At 38.2% G+C, this 14,970-nt stretch overlaps 1 non-coding gene across 1 annotated transcript; it reads right to left on the bottom strand.

The window, feature by feature from the left end:
• Window positions 1-13,662: 13,662 nt before the first annotated feature.
• Window positions 13,663-13,826, bottom strand: LOC137768976 (U1 spliceosomal RNA). Its single transcript, XR_011074895.1, has one exon. It is a non-coding gene; the product is annotated as a U1 spliceosomal RNA (small nuclear RNA).
• Window positions 13,827-14,970: the final 1,144 nt, after the last annotated feature.

Raw genomic sequence — 14,970 nt, 5'->3', positions numbered from 1 at the left:
TTGTTTTTAGCCATTCTAATAGTTGTGTAATGATATTCATTGTGGTTTTAGTTTACATTTCTTAATGAATAATCATGTTGAGAATCTTTTCATGTTCTTATTTTCTATCTGCACATGCTTTCTTTTATTAAGTCTTTGTGTAAATCTTCTGCTCTTAAAAAAAATTAGATTGTTTTTTAAATGTTGATTTTTGAAGAGTTCTACATGCATTCTGGATACAAGTTCATTGTCAGGATGTGATTTGTAAATATTGTATCTATGTTTGTGGCTTGTGGTTTCATTCTCTTAACAGTGTCTTTTGAATAGCAAAAGATTTTAATATTGGTGAATCCAATTTGTTAAGTTTTTTTTTTTTGGGTGGGTAGGGCTTTTGGTGTCATTTTGAAGAACTCCGTCTACCTCAAGGTCACAGAATTTTCTCCTGTTTTTTTTTGTAGTTTTACATTTTACATTTATGTCTATGGTTCATTATGAAGTATGCTATATATAATATGTGAGATACTGGTGAAGATTCATTTCTTTCGCATAGGACATCCCATTATTCTAGCACCATTTGTTGAAAGGATGTTTTCTTCTCCAATGAATTGCCTTTATAACTTTGACAAAAATCAGTTGAGTACATTGATGTGTTTTGTTCCTTTGATCTACGTGTCTGTCCCTTTGTAAGGTACCAATTGGTAGACAAACATGTTGAGAACAGGTTTATAGGAATAACCCCACGAGCAATGGTTCAGTATTTGCTAATCCAGTGTTTGTGGCAACTTCATAGAACATAACTACTGCAAATAAGGAGAACTGACTGTGAATATATTTTCAGCCTTTTCTGCTCCCAGGCGACCTTTACTGAGGAAGTTACTGGAAGGTAGTTTCCACCAAACAAGTGAAAACACCAATTAATAGGAAGGCAGGAAATAGGAAAAAGAAGATGCAACAGATGTGAGAAGCAATGGGAATTCTGGGATGATTTTGAGGATGATTTTGACCTCTAACCAGAGTTGAGTACAAAGAAATCCAATTGTTCTTGCTCTACCTTCCATGCTTATTGCCCGAATCTGCTGAGGTCAGTCATGTCACCCCACGGAAGCATTCTTCTCTGTTACCCCTGAGAGTTGGAGGTTGGCTATGTTGAGCAGCTTAGAAGAAAACATACCCTGTTCCCACCCTGTCCCCAACCATATTCTTGCTGGACCACACTACAGCCTTTCTAAAAGTTTTAACTATTTCACTGACCACTGACTTTCCCAAATGGTGCTTTGGTAATGTTTCAGGTAAACTGAAACCACGTTGTGATCCTGGGAAAGATGCAGATCAGCCTCTCTTATCCTGGAAACTTTTCTAACAGTGGCAAGATTGACCTGAGAGAGCAACTCTGAACACATCTAGATAGCATATTATTCTGTATACATATATACATGGAAAAACTATAAATAAAACTAAGGAAGGCATTAGTAAATCCTTCAGCATAGTGGTTACCTTGGAGAGGACAGAGGAGTGGGATAAAATCAGGAAGGCATTTCTAAGGGGCTGGTAATGTTCTATTCTTAAATTGGGTGATGTGTGCATAGCATTTGTTTTATTGCTGTTCAAACTACACACAGGCACACACACACACAAACATACAATCAAGCACACAGTGTCACACCCTTTTCTGTATTCATCATACATTTAAGAAAACAATTAAAAAAATTAAAGTCTTTTTCAAATCCCCAAATAGAAAATTTGAGAAGCCCTAGTAAATGTTTCTGGACTCCCCAAAGCCTTGTAATAGTTGGATTTTTTGGCTCTATCATTGAAGATTTTGGTCAACTGTTATTGTAGTACTTTCATTGACATTGAGCTCTTATTTTTAAACATAAAAGGCTTTCTATGAAAAATATGTTAACATAAAGGAAAAGGAAAATTAGGTTAGAATTTGGATAGGGGCATTTAGTTTAATAATAAATTAGGTCATTGTCTTAAGCTAAGAACACTTAAGAGTATCTCTTCCCACCGGGGATCTATTCTATATTTTCTTTCATTTTCTCTTCTGGTTTTTTGGCTGTTTGCTCACTGTAGCAGTTCCTTTCACATAAAGGTTTGCTTCAGTTTGATCAAAATCTATTTTTTTCCCTAGTAGATTGAGGCAAAGGAGAAATTCCTTACAAAGAAAAAAGTAATACGATGACAAAACCAATGTAGAGTAGAGGAAACCTGATCTAATTAATGGACATGTCTACATGGAGAAACAAATCAAAAGTGGTGGAACACATTGAATTAATTATTTAGAAAATTCCTATTTATACTTGATAAGACAAATGGCCATTAACTAAAGTTGTGAAATACCCTATGTGTTCATCATTGCGTTCTCTGACCGTGGTCCCTGAACTCAATTCTTGTGAGATATTTTTGTTTTCTTTTTTGCATGTGGAATTCGTTTTAATTTTGTACAAATAGGAAGCCAAGACCATGTCATGTTAATCTTTTATTCCCAAGTTACTGCACATGTGCAACTCCTGTTCTAGTGTCCTTTTCTATGTCAATGAGTAAGTAAACAATACTCCATTCTTTAGAAATGAAATAAGTTCAGGAGTATCTTCCTAATACCGAAAATGAGTGTCTTGAGAGCTAGGTCAAAAGGATGTTTACTGATAATCAGCTGAATTAAGTTTTGGAATAATCCCACTGGCTGAGGAGTTGAACAAGCGGATTTGCACGAGACGTCCTGCAGTTCTTCCCTCCTCTCAATCCAGAGGAGGACACCTTACCCGACATCTTCATTATCCTCACTCTTCTACATTGAGAAGCTTAGCTTAGTTGATGGGCTGAGGGATTGTGAAAGTTCACAAGTTGCAAGAAAAAGATAAACATTTGAATGATGCTTCTGAAAGGAGATTCATTAGGACTTTCCCCGGCCTTTTTTGCTAATTCATCCGTTTATTGTGGGTGAGAGGTGGGTGTGAATTAGAAGTAGTCTGAGGAAATTCTTGCTGGCTTCAAAAGGATAGAATAAAATCTTCCAAATTCTACAATGCATATTGGTCTTTTCCCCTACTTCATTATCTTGGGACCTTAAACAGATCAGTTTTAGAGAAATGAGGTGTTTTTATGTGCCCTGATATAAATGCACATATATTTTTAACTGTAGAATATATGTTATTTTCAATAAATGATCTTGAAATTTTCTAGTGGTCTTAGAATTATCACTTGCCTTCCATCCTCTGAACATCCTCTCCTTGGATGCTGTACATCTTTGTCATAACACTTGTGTTTGCTGTTAACTGTCTACCTTCTCTGCTAGTCTTTTCATTTCTGTGAGGTCAGGACCTGGCTCTCATATCCCCAATTTCCAGCCTTCGGTGAATGCCTCAAATATATCCACTGAGTACATGAATGAATATTAAATAAGACTTACTAGTATCATGCTAATGTTTTGTATGCTTTATAAATGAAAAATAATTATATTTTCTAACGGGGACAAAGCTTGAATCATTGAAGTGTGGTTTTTCTGAAAATATGTTCTATAGAAAATTAGTTCTATGAGATTTTAACAGTTAGCAAAACAAAACCCTGTCTTCTTATTTCATAATTAAAGCTATTTGCAGAGTTGGAAGTTGCCAGATTAAGCAAAACTGAACTTGTTACTTTACCATGGGACATAGAAATGCATTTAATAGGTGCAAATCTTTTTAATAGAGTGCAAATCTGTAAGTGGGGAAAGAGTCCGCATCATTTCTCAGACTTATTTGACTGAAAATGGCCTTTTCAAGAAGCTTCCTGCAGGAATAATATTTCACTTTGGTAACTGCTGTGTTCAAACATGGCATGTACTTTTGTTTACCTGAATATTCCATTTTAATTCATCTGCCCCTTGGCCTCATATTATTTATGATCACATGTGCAACACGGACGTAGGAGGGAGACAAACATTGCTTGAGAACCCATCCCCATCCTCGTTCGGTATCTAGTGGCTCTTTAGCACTTGCAGTGACCTAGTGAGACAGGCTCCACTGTCCCTACCTTACAGGTGAGGAGACTGAGTCTCCAGAGAGGTGACATAAGCTTTTCAATGTCAGTACAGCTAACGTATGTTGCAAGACAGGAGTCTAATTCAGGTTCACCTGGTTCCGATGTACAAGTTTGCTCCACTGATTTCATCAACTTTAAAATTTGAGCCTTTTCATGACATCTGTCCTCACGACTGGGAAATTCCATGGCACCAGCATCCCTGAGAGGGGGACCTGGAAGGTCTCCATGGCCCCTGGTGAGAGAGCCTGTCCCTTTCCTGCTCCTTGGAAAGTTTTCTTCTTTTCAGTTCCAGTTGCCTGCTATATTTTCTGCTCTTAAATTCTTTGAGGCCTCCCCACTTCCTTGTGATGATTCCTTCTCTTACTATTTCTTGTGGATTTCTCCTTTCTGAAATAACATTGCTTTTGTCTGAGACAAAGTCTGAAAGAAGGAGGAAACTTATTTTGAGTTCTTAATGTATGTTTTATGCCCTTCAGCCCCATCTGATTGGGAGTGTCTACCTTTTTCTTACTATTTATGAATGTCTTTTATCTGCAAAGAATATTAACCACTTGTGTTTTATATGGATCACATATGTTTTCTTTTATTTCCCTTTCAATTTTGTGGATGGATTTTTATAATGTACATAAGATTTAAATTATATATAATTATATCTAGTTATATATAGTCCCTTACCATTTCTTCTAGCGTGTTTATTCTTATCTTTTTTCTTAGAAATTTTCAGGCTACTTAGACATTAGTTTAGAGTTGTGTATTCCTCACTTATTTTTGAACGTATTTTTTTGTGTACTAGTGTATGTCAAATGCTGTTTAAACCACATATGTATAATTAAGTAAATGAATAAATAATCAAGTAAAAATATAGTTTGTTATCCAAGATGCCATGCTCACTTTTACACTCTTGGCACCTGAAGGAGAGCCAGGCCTGCCTCAGACGCTCAGTGGATGCTGGTTGAGTCAACAGTGGGTGATCATACTGTACTACAAGGTTTATGCAGGATGTCCTTACTGTTCTTATAGGTTGGGGAAGAAACTTTTGTTGAGCTGATATGGTAGGCCAGTCAGGCAGTAAAAGTTATCTGTATTCTTCTTCTAGCCAAAGAACACCCATTTTTCATATGTGAAGGAGAGAGGCAGCTTCTTTTTCCATTAAGGTTTGTATACAAGTGCCTAAGTAGAGAATGATTTTGTTGGCTTTCATTGAGACTTGCGTTCCTATCTGGAAAAGTCATACAGAAATGAAGGTTTCAGTCATTTTGATATATCCAAAAGGTAAAGTTGGATATTTAGCAAATAAAAATACAGGATATCCAGTTAAATTTGAAAAATAGCTCTAACTGCCAAAGTTTTGTAATTTATTGGCAAAAGCTGAATACAGGACATTTGGGGCATCCTGGTGAAGTCAATACAGGAAGCAAGAGAAATATGTAGGATGCCTGGCGAACTTACCATGAAGATTACCATCCTCCCTCTGCCCTCCCCTCAGAAAAAGGCCCCATACACAGATGGTCCCTGGTGGCCCTGCTCCTCCCATGCTCTGGGGCAGGCCCTACTAATGCCTACTTTTGATGCTCCAAGATGGTTCTTCCTGAAGTATTAATTCAGTCGTACTTATTGAAGACTTACTAGATGGGAAGAGCTTGCTGAGCTCTGAAAGATATAAAAATGATTGAGAAATAGTACAGCTGTGGACTGCATGTCTATGTCCCCGCTACGGGATTAATGTCTTTATGGGAAGAGGAAGAGAGACCAGAGCTTTCTCCCATCCAGAGCACACAAAGGAGAAGCACACAGGGAGATAGTGTCTGCCCTCCAGCCCAGGGAAGAGGCCTCAGAATGGAACCCACCTCACCATCACCTTGATCTTGGACTTCTGGCCTCCAGAACTGTGAGAAATAAATTTCTACGGTCAAAGCCACTCAGTCTATAGTATTTCATTATGGCGGCCAGAGCTGACCAGTACAACATTACCCTCAACAAGTTTAAAAGGAGACAAGTGTGGAAACACCCTAAGTATCATAAAAATACCATATTAGAGATAAAATGTTGTGTTATAGGTGTACTTACTAATTTTTTAAAAAATTTCCCTTTCCCCACCTTTGCATCTCATAAGAATGTAAGCTCCATGGGACGTGATTTTTATTTTGCTCACAGTTGTATCTCCAGTACCTGGCACAGAAGAGGCACTTTGCAAATGTTTGTCAAATAAAAGAAAGGCTTGGTGAGTGACAAAAAGGAAATGTAAGTGAACTCTTATAGAAAGGGTTAGAGATAATTCCACGAAGAAGAGTTATGAAGTTCCACGCAGTGGAGATGGAAACACGGTTAGCTACGTCTGAGAGAGCGGTGTAAACAAATACGGGAAGTCATGAATTTTATGAAAAGTCTGAAACAGGTGATAACTGGCATATATAGACTTAAAAAGTACTTTGTATTATATTGTAGAGAAACTTGAAAGTCACGGTGAAGCTTTTTGAACTTTATTCTATAAGCTACTATTTCTCCGTGGAAGTAAGATGATGGTAGGTATTCCATGAAAAGGATGTTCTGTAGTACATTAATTTGAAACATATTATTTTTTATATGCCCCTCTTAAAGATCAATTCAGATATAAAGGCCCTAAGGACTCCTATAGTAAAACCAACTAACCGACTTACCAACCAAACACAAAAGTCTGTTTACCCCTAGTTCATTCAATCCATTCTCAGACTTATTTGACAATGGAATCTTTATCTCAAGGGCCGTTTTTTTTTAAACTTGTGGATTGAATGCTCTGGGTTACCAGTCCCTGGAATCTGTGGAGACTTGAATTTTGCTGTGGCATCACCCATTCTCTCTACACTGTCCAATGACGAGTTCATAAAGTAGGGTTTAATGCAGAGACTTGCATTCTAGTCTAGCTTTGCAACTAATTCAGGTTATTTATTCAACCTCCATGAGCATTATTTTGCAGCCATAAAATGAAGAGATTGAATAAAATCATCTTTAATTTCTATGATTTTATGCTCAATTCCCTTGAGAAGTCTAGATTTCAGCTCAGTGAGAAAAATGTCCTTGAGATCTGAGGACAAGATGACCTCAGATACGGGAGGATGTTGCAATTTCCTCAGAGACCTGCTTCCAGGCTATAACTTCTTCCTCTCCGGACACATCATTTATATTCTAACATTTAACAGTTGAATCTGCCTCCCATCCTGGACTTATTTCCCTGGAGAAGCAGGTGGAGCTCTCGGGTATCAGCTTGGTCATAAAATTTTGCCAATTAGTTTGGAACAAAACTGTTGAGGTCATCACAATTTGCCAGATGATGAGGTTTTTCCACACTGTAGTCTAATCTGTGGAATCTTTGAGGTTGTTCAGCCCTGATTATTATGATTAACATATAAATATGAGCATAATAAACATTATAAGAAATGGTACTAGACAGTTTGATCAATTGTTTAAAAAGTGACTGATTTAAATTGCTTAAAATAAGCCCTTACGCTTGACCATACAGAGGACATAACATAGCACAAGAGCCCTTGTTTGTAATATAATTAAACAAATAATTATTCTCTGCTCCTTATAACCCACCAACCTGGCAAACTGTGAATTTTGTGTTTATATACGAGGATAAGTCATATTTCCCACCAATCAAAATTCAAAGTGGAAGAAAGGGGAGATCATAACAAATGTTCTTCCTACATCATCCTTCCAGCTACTTATTTTCTCTTTCCAAAGAAAACCAATGTTTAGTTTTGCCTTAAATGAGAGCATCTTATGCTTGTATATACAAACAAATAATTATTTATTGCTCCACTTCTTTGCCCAAATTCTGTCATTTGTTCTGAGCCTTTGGCAATGTGCGTATTGATTCTTTTGAAAAGGTAGCAGCCATGACACTGCAGAGTGTCGTGCATCTTAGAATTGCCTTGAGTTCTGACCCGTATATCTATTGACCTACAGGCGGCCTCATACCCTCAGGTGCCATACTAACATCAAATTTTTGTGAGTGTTAGGACTGAAGGAGGTTGAGAAGGTCTAAACAGTACAACTTGTAGTTTCCCAAATCCACCTGATTCTCAGTGGCCTCTTTCTCTGTACAGGTGGCTCCATCCTCAAGCGTCTCCTTCCTCTCTCTTCACGTGTGTGACTCTTACCCCAGCACTAGGACAGCTCTCCCCATGTCTCCTTCAGGATATACATACACGCACGCCCCAGTCCTGTCGACTTAGGCGTTCTGCCTCTGTGCTCCCATGGACTCTGAGCCACTTTGTCACACTGTGTTGTCATTGTCCTTTCACCTGTTTCCTCACTAATTTGAGGGCACGAATTAGGTTTTTCATATTTGAATTTTTATCTAACTCAAGGCCTGATAAATACAAGGTTACTCAATACATAAAGATTGAATAAATGGAAATAGAAAATATTAAGTTATCAGTGGAGAAAATGGGTTCCACAATTAATTTATTTGCCTCTAAACCCAAGACTTGTTAGGAACACACACACACGTACACACCACTGAACAGTACAGTCTAGTGGTTACCAGTGCTGTCTAGAGTCAGATTCTTCTCTTCCCTGCACCGACACTAAGCTGTGGGTCCTCGGGAAGTCTACTTAACTAGTCTGTGCCTCTTTTTAAGAAGCATAAAATAAGAATAATAATAGTCCTGGGCTTCCCTGGTGGCGCAGTGGTTGAGAATTTGCCTGCTAATGCAGGGGACACGGGTTCGAGCCCTGGTCTGGGAGGATCCCACATGCCGCGGAGCAACTAAGCCCGTGAGCCACAGTTACTGAGCCTGCGCGTCTGGAGCCTGTGCTCCGCAACGAGAGAGGCCGCGATAGTGAGAGGCCGCGATAGTGAGAGGCCCACGCACCGCGATGAAGAGTGGCCCCCGCTCGCCACAGCTAGAGAAAGCCCTCGCACAGAAATGAAGACCCAACGCAGCCATAAAAAAAAAAAAAAGAATAATAATAGTCCTTAATTCATAAGTGTCTTATGAGGAATACATGAATATATATATATATATATATATATATATATATATATATATATATATATATATATATATATATATATATATGTGAGAGAGAGAGGGCTTGAAAAAAGTTTAATAAATATTAATTATTATTTACTGAGTGATAATAAGGATTCAGAATCCAGAGTAATTTGGCTCAGATAATTTGACATGATGAACAAATTCATGTATAAATAAATAAATGGCTACTCTTAAATGTGTTCCTTCCATATTTCAGTGAAAAGTCATAACTTACTCATTTGCTCAAAACAAAAATCTGGGGATGATCCTTGACTCATCTCGGTGTCTCACCCACCTCCTCCTTCCATCTAATCTGTCACCCAGTTGTGATGATTCCATCTTCTAAATATCTCACAAATCACTTCTCTCCAACCCTCTTGTTAGCTACCCTATTCAAGGCCATGTTATATCTTCCCTGGACTACTTCAGGAGCCCCTAATCTAATCTTGCTATTTCCAGGCTTGTTCCTTTTCTATTCTATTTCCATACTGCAGGCAGAAGGGATTTCCAAAAAGGCTATTTTTAAATTATATCACTCCCCAGATGAAAACCCTTCCAGGATTCTTCCTGAGGTCTTAGTTCCTTAACTTGTGTTGCAGGATCTGGCAATTTGTGGTTTTTGCCCATGTCTCCAATTTCCTGTCATTCTCAACCTTGTACTCTATACTTCATCCATACTTTCTGTTGTTGCATTGGGCTGGACTCCTTTTGAGTCTAGTCTTCTGCTGAAACAATTTATCTTTTCTCCTCCACTTCCTATTCTTCTGAAAATCTCATTGGAATTCTCAATTATTTTCACAAGGGTAAAGAGATTCTGATACCAAAAAATTGGATAACTACTGCCCTAAGGTAGTGACCTGGCCAGGATAGCCTAGAGTGAGCCCACAACCAATACACCTACACGTGCTATAAGAGGTGTTCTGCTAGTCAGAAGGACAGAAACTTCAAAGGTGGCTACCATTAATATCCTCTGAGAGATAAAGTTAATGAATGCATGAAACACATAAAGAGATACTATTAAAAAATAAAGATGAAAAAGAATAAGATATTCAAAGTACAAAAAGAGCTCTTAGAAGTTAAAAATGTGACAACAAAACTGAAAGATAGAAGGAATGAAAGATAGAGCACAGGAACTCTCTAAGACAGAGGAACATAAAGAAGACAAAATGTAAGAGACCGGAAATTGAGAAGATTTTCTGAGACATCCAACAGCTGAAGAATAGAAATTCCAAAAAAAGGAAGAAACATATTAAACAGAAGAGAGGAAATAATGAAAGCAACGATTCAAGAAATTTCTCAAGACTGAAGGATATGAGTTTCTAGGCTAAAGGCACACCTGAACACCAGTGTGCTCGGCACCAGCATGCATCGTTGCAAAACTTGAGGAAGAAATAGTTTCCAAACAAACGATTAAGAATCAAAATAACATTGAAGTTGTCAACAGCAACACTGGAACACAAAAGATAATGGAGCAATGTCTGGAGGGAACATCAATATCCTGAGAGAAACAGCAATATTTGAATCTATAATTCCCAGTTGTCTTTATGTAATACTTGGTTTTTCTTACTGTTTCCTGGTTCTTTGGTTGCAACTACTAAATAATAGAAAGCAGCCAAAATCCTGATGATTAAAGAGAGCAGAAAGTCAACAGAATGGAGGGGGAAAGATGACAGCACTGTCCTCTCCAGGGTGGCCTTTATGGAGTTCAGCATTACAGTTAACTCAGGACAGACTTAGACATTGTATAAAGACACAGTAATGGGATAAACAGTCTCTGACGTACAATGGTTCGACCTAGGATTTTTCGACTTTACAGTGGTGTAAAATTGATATGCTTTCAGTAGAAGTTTCACTTTGAATTTTGATCCTTTCCCTGGTGAGCATGATGCAGTCTGATCCTCTCTCTTGATGCTGTGGCAGCCACAGCTCCCTCTCAGCCCAGGATCATGGGGTGATAACCATTCTGTACCCAGACAACAATTCAGTTTTTCACTTTCAGTACAGCATTCAATAAATTACTTGAGATAGTGCACACTGTATTATAAAATAAGCCTGTGTTAGATGATTTTGCCCAACTATAGGCTAATGTAAATGTCTGAGCATGCTTAAGGTAGACAGGCTAAGCTATGATGTTCTATAAGTTAGGTGTATTAAAGGTACTTTCAACTTACAATATTTTCAATTTACAGTTGGTTTATTGGGATGTAACCCCATTGTAAGTCAAGGAAGATTTGTACTTTCAGCTGGTAATGGTTTTTCCTCTTTGTTCAGCAGTGAATCTGTATCGAATTAATCCTTTACTCTGGAAGGGACAGGTCATGCATGATTACTTTTTAAATTATATAATAGTTGATTTTTTAAATACACACAAAATAAAGTAAGTGATGAAGCATAACAACAAGATGAAAAGCTGGGAACCCAGCTGATAACTTAAAAACTAGAGTATTATTTATACCGTTGTATCATCTTTCATACTCTTTCTCAATCCCATTCCCCTGACACCATACAGAAGCAGCCACTACCCTGCATTTTGTTTTTATTATTCCCTAGTTTTAAAACATCTAAAAACTAAATACCCATATGATACAATTAAGGTATTTTTCTATATCCCATTTCTAAAATCCAATTAGAATTACAAAGAATGAAAATAAAGGGGAAAAAAACCACTCATCTTTAATAAAGCGAAGAAGTAGCTATAATAGAACATTAAACACAAATTATGAAGCCTAATCATGTGAAATCAAGACCCAGGGAACATAAGGGAGCTGAAACCTAGCACCTAGTGCTTCAGACTTAAAGCAGGAGGCAGTTTCTTTAAGAGTGTTATCTAGGAAGGGTGGCCAAGATGGCAGAGTAGAAAGACTCAGAGCTCACCTCCTCTCATGGGCACACAAAAATCACAATTTTCTGTGGAACAACCATTGATGAAAAAGACTGGAACCTACTAGAAAATATCTTCTACATCTAAAGACGTAAAGAAGGAACCACAATGAGACGGGGATGAGGGGCGAACTTGCAATATAATCAAATCCCATACTTGCCAGGTGGGTGACCCACAAAATAGAGAATAATTATATTGCAGAGATTCTCCCACAGGAGTGAAAGCCTCCCCATGTGAGGCTCCCCAGCTCAGGGGTCTGGCACTAGGAAGATGAGCCCCCAGAGTATTTGGCTTTGAAGGCCAGCAGGGCTTAATTTCAGGAGCCCCACAGGACTAAGGGAAATAGAAACTTCAGTCTTAAACTGCACACACAAACTCTCACATGCACCAGGACTCAGGGTAAAAGCAGTAATTTGATAGGAGCCTAGGCCAGACCTACCTGCTGGTCTTGGAGAGTCTCCTGGAGTGGCAGTGGGGTGGCTGTGGCTCACCCTGGGGACATAGACATTTGTGGCAGACATATTTGGGAACATTAAACCACATGAACACTGCTGCTGGTGGCTGCCATCTTGGTGGCTCATTATCACCGAGACCTGACCCTACCCGACAGCCTGTAGGCACCAGTGCTGGGAAACCTCAGGCCAAACAACTAACTGGGTGGGGCTGTGCCAGCAGACAGGCTGCCTAAAGACTTCCTGAGCCTACAGCCACCTCTAGACATGACCCTAGACATGGCCTTGCCCACCAGAGGGACCAAGACCCAGCTCCACCCACCAGGGGGCAGGTCCCAACCCTTCTCTCCAGGAAGCCTGCACAAGCCTGTAAACCAGCCTCACCCACCAGGGCTGAGATGCATAGGATGCCTCCTACAGAGGACCACTCCTCCAAGGTCAAGAAACATAACTAACCTACTACAAACATAAGAATACGAATAACAACTTAGACAAAATGGGGTGGCAGAGGAATATGTTTCAGATGAAGGAACAAGATAAAACCCCAGAAGAAGAACTAAGTGAAGTGAAGATAGGCAATCTACCTGAGAATGAGTTCAGATTAATGATTGTAAAGATGATCAAAGAACTCAGGAGGAGAATGGATGCACAGAGCAAGAAGCTAGAAGTTTTTAACAAAAAGAGTTAGAAAATATAAAGAACAACCAAACAGAGATGAAGAATACAATAACTGAAATGAAAAATACACTAGAAGGAACCAATACTAGACTAAATGATACAGAGTAACAAATCAGTGAGCTGGAGGACAGAGTAGTGGAAATCACTGCTGCTGAATAGAACAAAGAATTAAAAGAAATGAGGACGGCTTAAGAGACCTCTGGGACAACATCAAGCACAGTAATATACTCATTATAGGCGTCTGAGAAGGACAAGAGAGAGAGAAAGGGCCTGATAAATATTTGAAGACACAAAAGCTGAAAACTTCCCTAACCTGAGAAAGGATACAGTCACCCAAGTCTGTGAAGTGTAGAGAGTCCCGTACAGGTTGAACCCAAAGGGGAAGACACCAAGACTCAGTGCAATCAAAATGACAAAAACTAAAGGTAAAGAGAAAATATTAAAAGCAGCAAGGGAAAAGCAACAAATAACATATAAGGGAACTCCCATTAAGCCATCAGCTGATTTTTCAGGAGAAAGTCTGCAGGCCGGAAGGGAATGGAACAATTTATTTAAAGTGATGAAAGAGAAAAACTTACAACCAAGACTACTCTACCCAGCAAGGCTGTTTCAGATTTTTTTTTTTAACCAGGGGAGAGTGAGAACACAGTCCCCCACTACCACAAATTATGCAGTCAAGTTTCCCACATTTGGGGAAATTGCAGGGGTCAACACATCCGGAGTGCAATGGATAAGCCTTGCCCTGGGAAAACCACCTTCGTGATCATGGTATCTCCCTTGTCAGGTAAGTATATTCTCTTTCAGATTTGATGGAGGAATCAAAAGCTTTATAGACAAGCAAAAGCTAAAAGTGTTCAGTATCACCAAACCAGCTTTACAACAAATGTTAACTTCTCTAGGTGAAACAGAAAAAGCCACAACTAGAAATAAGAAAATTACAAAATAAAAAAGCTCACTGGTAAAGGAAAGCATACAGTAAAGGCAGGAAATCATCCACACACAAAGCTAGTAGGGAGGTTAAAGGGCAAAAGTAGTAAAATCATCTATATCCACAATAAGCAGTTAAGGGATACACAAAACAATTAGATGTAAAATATGATATCAAAAACAGTTATCATGAGGGGAAGAGAGTACAAATGCAGGGATTTAAAAGTGCCTTTGAAGTTAAGAGATCAACAACTTAAAACAATCTCATATATATGATATATATATATATATAGAGAGAGAGAGAGAGAGAGAGAGGAAGAGAGAGAGAGAGATGGGGGGAGAGAGAGTCTATATATATGTATACATGTATATATATAGACTGCTATACAAAAACCTCATGGTAACTGCACACCAATAATCTACAATAAATATACATACAGAAAAGAAAAAGGAATCCAAACATAACACTAAGATAGTCACCAGATGGGGAGAGAAAAGAATAAAAGAAGAAGAAAGGGGGAAAAAAGACCTACAAACACAAATCCAAAACAATTAACAAAATGGCAATAAGAACATACATATTGATAATTACTTAAAATTTAAATGGACTAAATGCTCTAACTAAAAGACAAAGAGTGGTTGAATGGATAAAAAAATAAAACCCTGTGTATAAGTTGCCTACAAGACATTAACATCAGATCTAGAGACACATACAGACTGAAGGTGAGGGGATGGAAAAAGGTATTCCATGCAAATGGAAATCAAAAGAAAGCCAGGGTAGCAATACTTATAGCAGACAAATAGACTTTAAACTAAAGACTCTTACAAGAAACAAAGAAGGACACTACCTAATGATCAAGGGATCAATCCAAGAAGAAGTTATAACAATTAGAAATATATATGCACCAAACATAAGAACACCTCAATATATAAGACACATATTAACATACATAAAAAGAGAAATTGACAGTAACACAATAATAGTACAGGACTTTATTATTATTATTAT

This window comes from Eschrichtius robustus, chromosome 8, assembly GCF_028021215.1.
Source record: "Eschrichtius robustus isolate mEscRob2 chromosome 8, mEscRob2.pri, whole genome shotgun sequence".
Taxonomy (NCBI): domain Eukaryota; kingdom Metazoa; phylum Chordata; class Mammalia; order Artiodactyla; family Eschrichtiidae; genus Eschrichtius; species Eschrichtius robustus.
The sequence above is the reverse complement of the archived record's forward strand: the minus strand, read 5'-3'. Positions and strand labels throughout refer to the sequence as shown.